The sequence below is a fragment of the Spea bombifrons genome, chromosome 4 (genome assembly GCF_027358695.1).
Source record: "Spea bombifrons isolate aSpeBom1 chromosome 4, aSpeBom1.2.pri, whole genome shotgun sequence".
Classification (NCBI taxonomy): domain Eukaryota; kingdom Metazoa; phylum Chordata; class Amphibia; order Anura; family Pelobatidae; genus Spea; species Spea bombifrons.
In genome coordinates this window covers 99,132,378-99,138,719 of record NC_071090.1, presented here as the reverse complement: position 1 = coordinate 99,138,719, position 6,342 = coordinate 99,132,378, and the positions used below count along the sequence as shown (strand labels likewise).

At 41.1% G+C, this 6,342-nt stretch overlaps 3 non-coding genes across 3 annotated transcripts; all 3 read left to right on the top strand.

Moving 5' to 3' along the window:
* The first annotated feature begins 1,042 nt into the window (after positions 1-1,042).
* TRNAK-UUU (transfer RNA lysine (anticodon UUU)) lies at positions 1,043-1,115 on the top strand. Its single transcript has one exon. It is a non-coding gene; the product is annotated as a tRNA-Lys (tRNA).
* Positions 1,116-1,931: 816 nt separating this feature from the next.
* Positions 1,932-2,004, top strand: TRNAK-UUU (transfer RNA lysine (anticodon UUU)). The gene has a single exon. It is a non-coding gene; the product is annotated as a tRNA-Lys (tRNA).
* Positions 2,005-3,691: 1,687 nt separating this feature from the next.
* On the top strand, positions 3,692-3,764 carry TRNAK-UUU (transfer RNA lysine (anticodon UUU)). The gene has a single exon. It is a non-coding gene; the product is annotated as a tRNA-Lys (tRNA).
* The last annotated feature ends 2,578 nt before the right edge of the window (positions 3,765-6,342 follow it).

The window sequence follows — 6,342 nt, the reverse complement described above, 5'->3', positions numbered from 1 at the left end:
TACCCTTGTTACAGTTCTTTTGTACAACAATATTCTCTCTCTCCAAGCTGGAACTTAGGCGAATGTTTGTTTCCCCTTCCAGATTTCATGATGTAAGTCGGGATAAGGTAATGGAATATGAACGGAAACCTCCTGCCACACTTTCTGGAGATACCGAAGATACCAATTCCATGCCATTCCATATAGGGCCAGAAATCGAGAGGAAGCTTTATAGATGTTCACATTAGGCTATGATTAGACATGGCATAGAGGGGATTATATGGTAGATTTTAATACAGAGACAAAATTTAAGCATCCATGTGAGAGACTTAAGGCTGTCCTGAATATAAAATAAGACCGTGGAGAAAAACGCTAAAATATAGACAATCTAGAATAATTCTTATTCTTTGGTTAATGTATGTTCTGTTAATACTCTCTATTCTCTATAAGTCCTATTGAATTGACAATGTACTAATATAGACATGTAGAGGGTACATAATGGGTAGAAAATGAATGTATTTGATATAATTCCACTTAACCCATTTCTTTCCGTCATATATATATATATATATATATATATATATATATATATATATATATATATATATATATATTTCAATTATTGTGTTACTAGTCTAAGCATTACACTCGCTTAAAGAACACTCAAGCCACAATCTACTCTTTTATGGGCATGATGTCCCCCATAGCAGGCAGCTTCTCTAAAGCTTATGAGCCAGGTGCACATCTTGTCACAGAAAGAAACTTCTGCTAACATTATAAACCAAAGGTGCCAATAGGGAAAATCAACTGAGATGAGGTGTAGAATCTATTCTCCTCCGTTTTACCTATCTTTCTCTGCAGCTTCTCTTTCACTAATAAGGCCAAGACTGAAAGTTTTTACTTTACATCTCTAGTTGGGAGACAAGAAGCCTTAGGTGCCATCACCCAGCCTTGAGACTTTTCACTGGTTTATGTATCACCACCAGTTCTGCTGAGAGGTAATCAGAAGATCAGAGTAGACAATACATCAGAGATTCCGAGAGCACCCACAACTTCTCAACGAGCCTGGATAGCTCAGTCGGTAGAGCATCAGACTTTTAATCTGAGGGTCCAGGGTTCAAGTCCCTGTTCGGGCGCTAATGTCATTTTAAGTCAATTTGAAAATTGGCAGAGAATATGGCAGCTGTAATATAATATTGATAAATGCAAAATAATTCAATTGGAACATAAAGGTCCTGGGCCACAATATAGTATTGGGACACTCTTCCATCAGTCACAACAGAAGAGTTTTAAGCGCCAGAAAATGCAAGCATGGTGCTGGCTTGTAGAGCTAAAGGCATTAGTAGTAGGAAGAGGGAGGCAGTTTTGTCTCTTTACAGATCTCTGGTAAGACCTCACCTAGAGTATAGTGCATAGTTTAGGAGACTCCGTCTCTAGAAGGCTATACCAGATGGGTTGAATGGTTCTTAGCCGTCATATTATATGTTTCTATTCTGGTATACACATTAATATGCCTTAAAATTAAGTATAGTTTAATAATTTGAAGTATAGATTAGTTACCCACACACTTTTACATGAAAGAGATGTCCCCCATAGCAGGCAGCTTCTCTGAAGCTTATGAGCCAGGTGCACATCTTGTCACAGAAAGAAACTTCTGCTAACATTGTAAACCAAAGGTGCCAATAGGGAAAATCAACTGAGATGAGGTGTAGAATCTATTCTCCTCTGTTTTACCTATCTTCCTCTGCAGCTTCTCTTTCACTAATAAGGCCAAGACTGAAAGTTTTTACTTTACATCTCTAGTTGGGAGACAAGAAGCCTTAGGTGCCATCACCCAGCCTTGAGACTTTTCACTGGTTTATGTATCACCACCAGTTCTGCTGAGAGATAATCAGAAGATCAGAGTAGACAATACATCAGAGATTCCGAGAGCACCCGCAACTTCTCAACGAGCCTGGATAGCTCAGTCGGTAGAGCATCAGACTTTTAATCTGAGGGTCCAGGGTTCAAGTCCCTGTTCGGGCGCTAATGTCATTTTAAGTCAATTTGAAAATTGGCAGAGAATATGGCAGCTGTAATATAATATTGATAAATGCAAAATAATTCAATTGGAACATAAAGGTCCTAGGCCGCAATATAGTATTGGGGCACTCTTCCATCAGTCACGACAGAAGAGTTTTAAGCGTCGGAAAATGCAAGCATGGTGCTGGCTTGTAGAGCCTTGTAGTAGGAAGAGGGAGGCAGTTTTGTCTCTTTACAGATCTCTGGTAAGACCTCACCTAGAGTATAGTGCATAGTTTAGGAGACTCCGTCTCTAGAAGGCTATACTAGATGGGTTGAATGGTTCTTAGCCGTCATATTATATGTTTCTATTCTGGTATATACATTAATACACCTTAAAAGTAAGTATAGTTTACTAATTCGAAGTATAGATTATTTACTCACACACTTTTACATGAAAGAGATGTCCCCCATAGCAGGCAGCTTCTCTGAAGCTTATGAGCCAGGTGCACATCTTGTCACAGAAAGGAACTTCTGCTAACATTGTAAACCAAAGGTGCCAATAGGGAAAATCAACTGAGATGAGGTGTAGAATCTATTCTCCTCCGTTTTACCTATCTTCCTCTGCAGCTTCTCTTTCACTAATAAGGCCAAGACTGAAAGTTTTTACTTTACATCTCTAGTTGGGAGACAAGAAGCCTTAGGTGCCATCACCCAGCCTTGAGACTTTTCACTGGTTTATGTATCACCACCAGTTCTGCTGAGAGATAATCAGAAGATCAGAGTAGACAATACATCAGAGATTCTGAGAGCACCCACAACTTCTCAACGAGCCCGGGTAGCTCAGTCGGTAGAGCATCAGACTTTTAATCTGAGGGTCCAGGGTTCAAGTCCCTGTTCGGGCGCTAATGTCATTTTAAGTCAATTTGAAAATTGGCAGAGAATATGGCAGCTGTAATATAATATTGATAAATGCAAAATAATTCAATTGGAACATAAAGGTCCTAGGCCGCAATATAGTATTGGGGCACTCTTCCATCAGTCGCAACAGAAGAGTTTTAAGCGCCAGAAAATGCAAGCATGGTGCTGGCTTGTAGAGCTAAAGGCATTAGTAGTAGGAAGAGGGAGGCAGTTTTGTCTCTTTACAGATCTCTGGTAAGACCTCACCTAGAGTATAGTGCATAGTTTAGGAGACTCCGTCTCTAGAAGGCTATACCAGATGGGTTGAATGGTTCTTAGCCGTCATATTATATGTTTCTATTCTGGTATACACATTAATACGCCTTAAAATTAAGTATAGTTTACTAATTCGAAGTATAGACCCACACACTTTTACATGAAAGAGATGTCCCCCATTGCAGGCAACTTCTCTGAAGCTTATGAGCCAGGTGCACATCTTGTCACAGAAAGAAACTTCTGCTAACATTGTAAACCAAAGGTGCCAATAGGGAAAATCAACTGAGATGCGGTGTACAATCTATTCTCCTCCGTTTTATCTATCTTTCTCTGCAGCTTCTCTTTCACTAATAAGGCCAAGACTGAAAGTTTTTACTTTACATCTCTAGTTGGGAGACAAGAAGCCTTAGGTGCCATCACCCAGCCTTGAGACTTTTCACTTGTTTATGTATCACCACCAGTTCTGCTGAGAGATAATCAGATCAGAGTAGACAATACATCAGAGATTCTGAGAGCACCCACAGCTCATCATCGAGCCCGGATAGCTCAGTCGGTAGAGCATCAGACTTTTAATCTGAGGGTCCAGGGTTCAAGTCCCTGTTCGGGCGCTCGTGTCATTTTAAGTCAATTTGAAAAATGGCAGAGAATATGGCAGCTACAATATAATATTGATAAATGCAAAATAATTCAAGACCTCACCTAGAGTATAGTGCATAGTTTAGGAGACTCCATCTCTAGAAGGCTATACTAGATGGGTTGAATGGTTCTTAGCCGTCGTATTATAGTTTACTAACTCGAAGTACACATTAATTACCCCTGGACTTCTACATGAAAGACGTTAGCGTTGGAAAAGGTAACCAAGGTATTAGTAATAGGAGGAGAGAGCTAAAGAGAGTTTAAATCAATGGTTTTGGAGTCTAAGGATTCCCAATATGGAGGAAAGAAGAGACGGAGGAGATGTGATGGAAACATTTAAATACATACATAAAGGGATTTAAAATAGTACAAGAGGGAAGTTTGTTTGAAAGTAACCTCGCTAGAGTTTGTTATTGTATGCATTTCTAAATTGTTCTACTGACTGTAACAGCACTGCGGAATCTGCCGGCGCTTTATAAATAAATGTAATGTAATGTTAGCACACAGGGGCAGTATATAAGTGAAACAGCCTCCCAGCAGAAGTGTCAGCTCACACACACATATACATACACTTTCCCTCCTTCCACCACACCCCCCCTCTCCCTCTTTCCAATACCATTCTCTCAGCAGCAGACTTTCTTGGCTGCTCACCTGCTGTCCGAGCAGCCTCACGTTTAACCACGGGGTCATGTAACGTTAGGTAATGTGACCCTGCGGCTAAACACGAGGCCGCACACAGTGTACGAGCAACAACAAAAAAATCTGCCTCTGCCTCCTCAACTGACCCACAGCCCGAATGGAAACTCCACTTTTGGAGTGGCAGGTTTTCAAGGTTTTAGTAGGAAACTGGATCTGGCTACCTCCATGTAATCTTTATCAACAAGTATACAGATATCCCTATACTTCCGGTTTAACATGTCTCTGTAACTAGAACACAGGATGCACACGTTTTCCTACCTCCAAAACACCCTACTTAATTCTTTAAAGTTTCTGCTCTAATGTGCGTATCCATGAAACAATGAAGTGGAAGGGTTAATTAAACTGGACCTATCGCTCAGTGGGGATTGCAATATATTTTCACATTAGCTTCTTGCTGTTCAATCAATGTGGCCTAAGTACTTTTGATTATTTCCTTGCCTGGGTAGTGCATGTAGCCTTTAGCCTTTTTAAGTTTGACTATATGCTGACTGAAGAAGAGCATAATAAATAGAAATAAATCACTGAAATATCTCCCTGCCATTCTTTATTTGTCAAAATGCATTCGGTGTCATGCCATAAGTGTTATGAACGCAATCCAAAACAGTATAGCTATGAACTTGGAGTGGATTATAAATATTCTAAATTTTAAATAAGATCTGGACACTAGAGACAATCTTGTCTATATTGAATACAAATCATTCAAACTTTCATGTGTATTGGAAAATGTACCTGCATGAAAACATCATCCTAACGGTGAAGTATTGTGGAGGGAGCATCATAATTTAGGGCTGCTTTGCTACCCCAGTGCCTAGGCAGCTTGCCATCTCCGTGGGGACAACGAATCCCCAATTTTATCAAAGGTATCATACAGGATAATGTCAGGGTGACTGTCCACCGTCTGAAGCTCGATAAAAGTTGGGTGATGCAGCAGGACAGTAATCATCAAAGTAAATCTACTACAGAATTGCTTAACAAGGGAAATTTGCCTTTTGGTGGGGGGCAAAGTCAGAGTCCAGACCCTAACTCATAAGAGCTGTTCTCACCAGACATCCTGGTAATATTGCTTAGCTACAGTTCTGTATTAAAGAACGGTCTAAAATTCCTCCTGAAGGTTGTGAAGGTCTGATCTGCAGCTACCAGAAGCACTTGTTTGAAGTCATTGTTTTGATGTCAAAAGGTTCGACCAGTTATTTAGAATTCAGCACAGCTAAAGGTTTTTGGTCTCTTTAAACAATTAAAACATTGAGCTATCTATCCATCATGAGGTGCCCACTCTACTAGTTTTTACTGCAAGGAAGACCAGGTTGGACTCATATAACACCCTGTCAAATGAACATTCATGTTCAAAATTTGAGTTCCATAGGCTCCCTATACTCTGCTGAGTACATCTATGAGAAACTGGGCCCTGCCTGTAAAACTCATATCTGTTAACTCCCCATGTTTTGGCCGGAGACTCCAGCTGAAGCGCTGCTTCTCTGGGTCACCACCGGGAAAATCAGGGTCACAGGAGGTTTCTCATTGTGGTATGCTCCACTCTCCCTCCAACAATGGCAGTTGTCCAGTGAGGTCAGCGGGACCACCTGCAATGACAGCAGGGCCTCATATTTACATCCCGCAAAGGGGGGCTCTGGGTAGCCGGAGCTTAAAGGTTCCCAGGTATGGTAATATGGTCTACCTGCAGTTTCCACGACCCGAAGCTTCTCTGTTGTAAAAACTAATTTCACCTCCCTTCCATGGGTCTTCCCCTTGGGGGCAGAGTCATATGAGCGCATCAGGCATGTGACCCCCGTCCTACGCTTTGACGGTGCCTACATTGCAGGCATAGGTCGCACTCCCCAAAAGGCCAGCCCT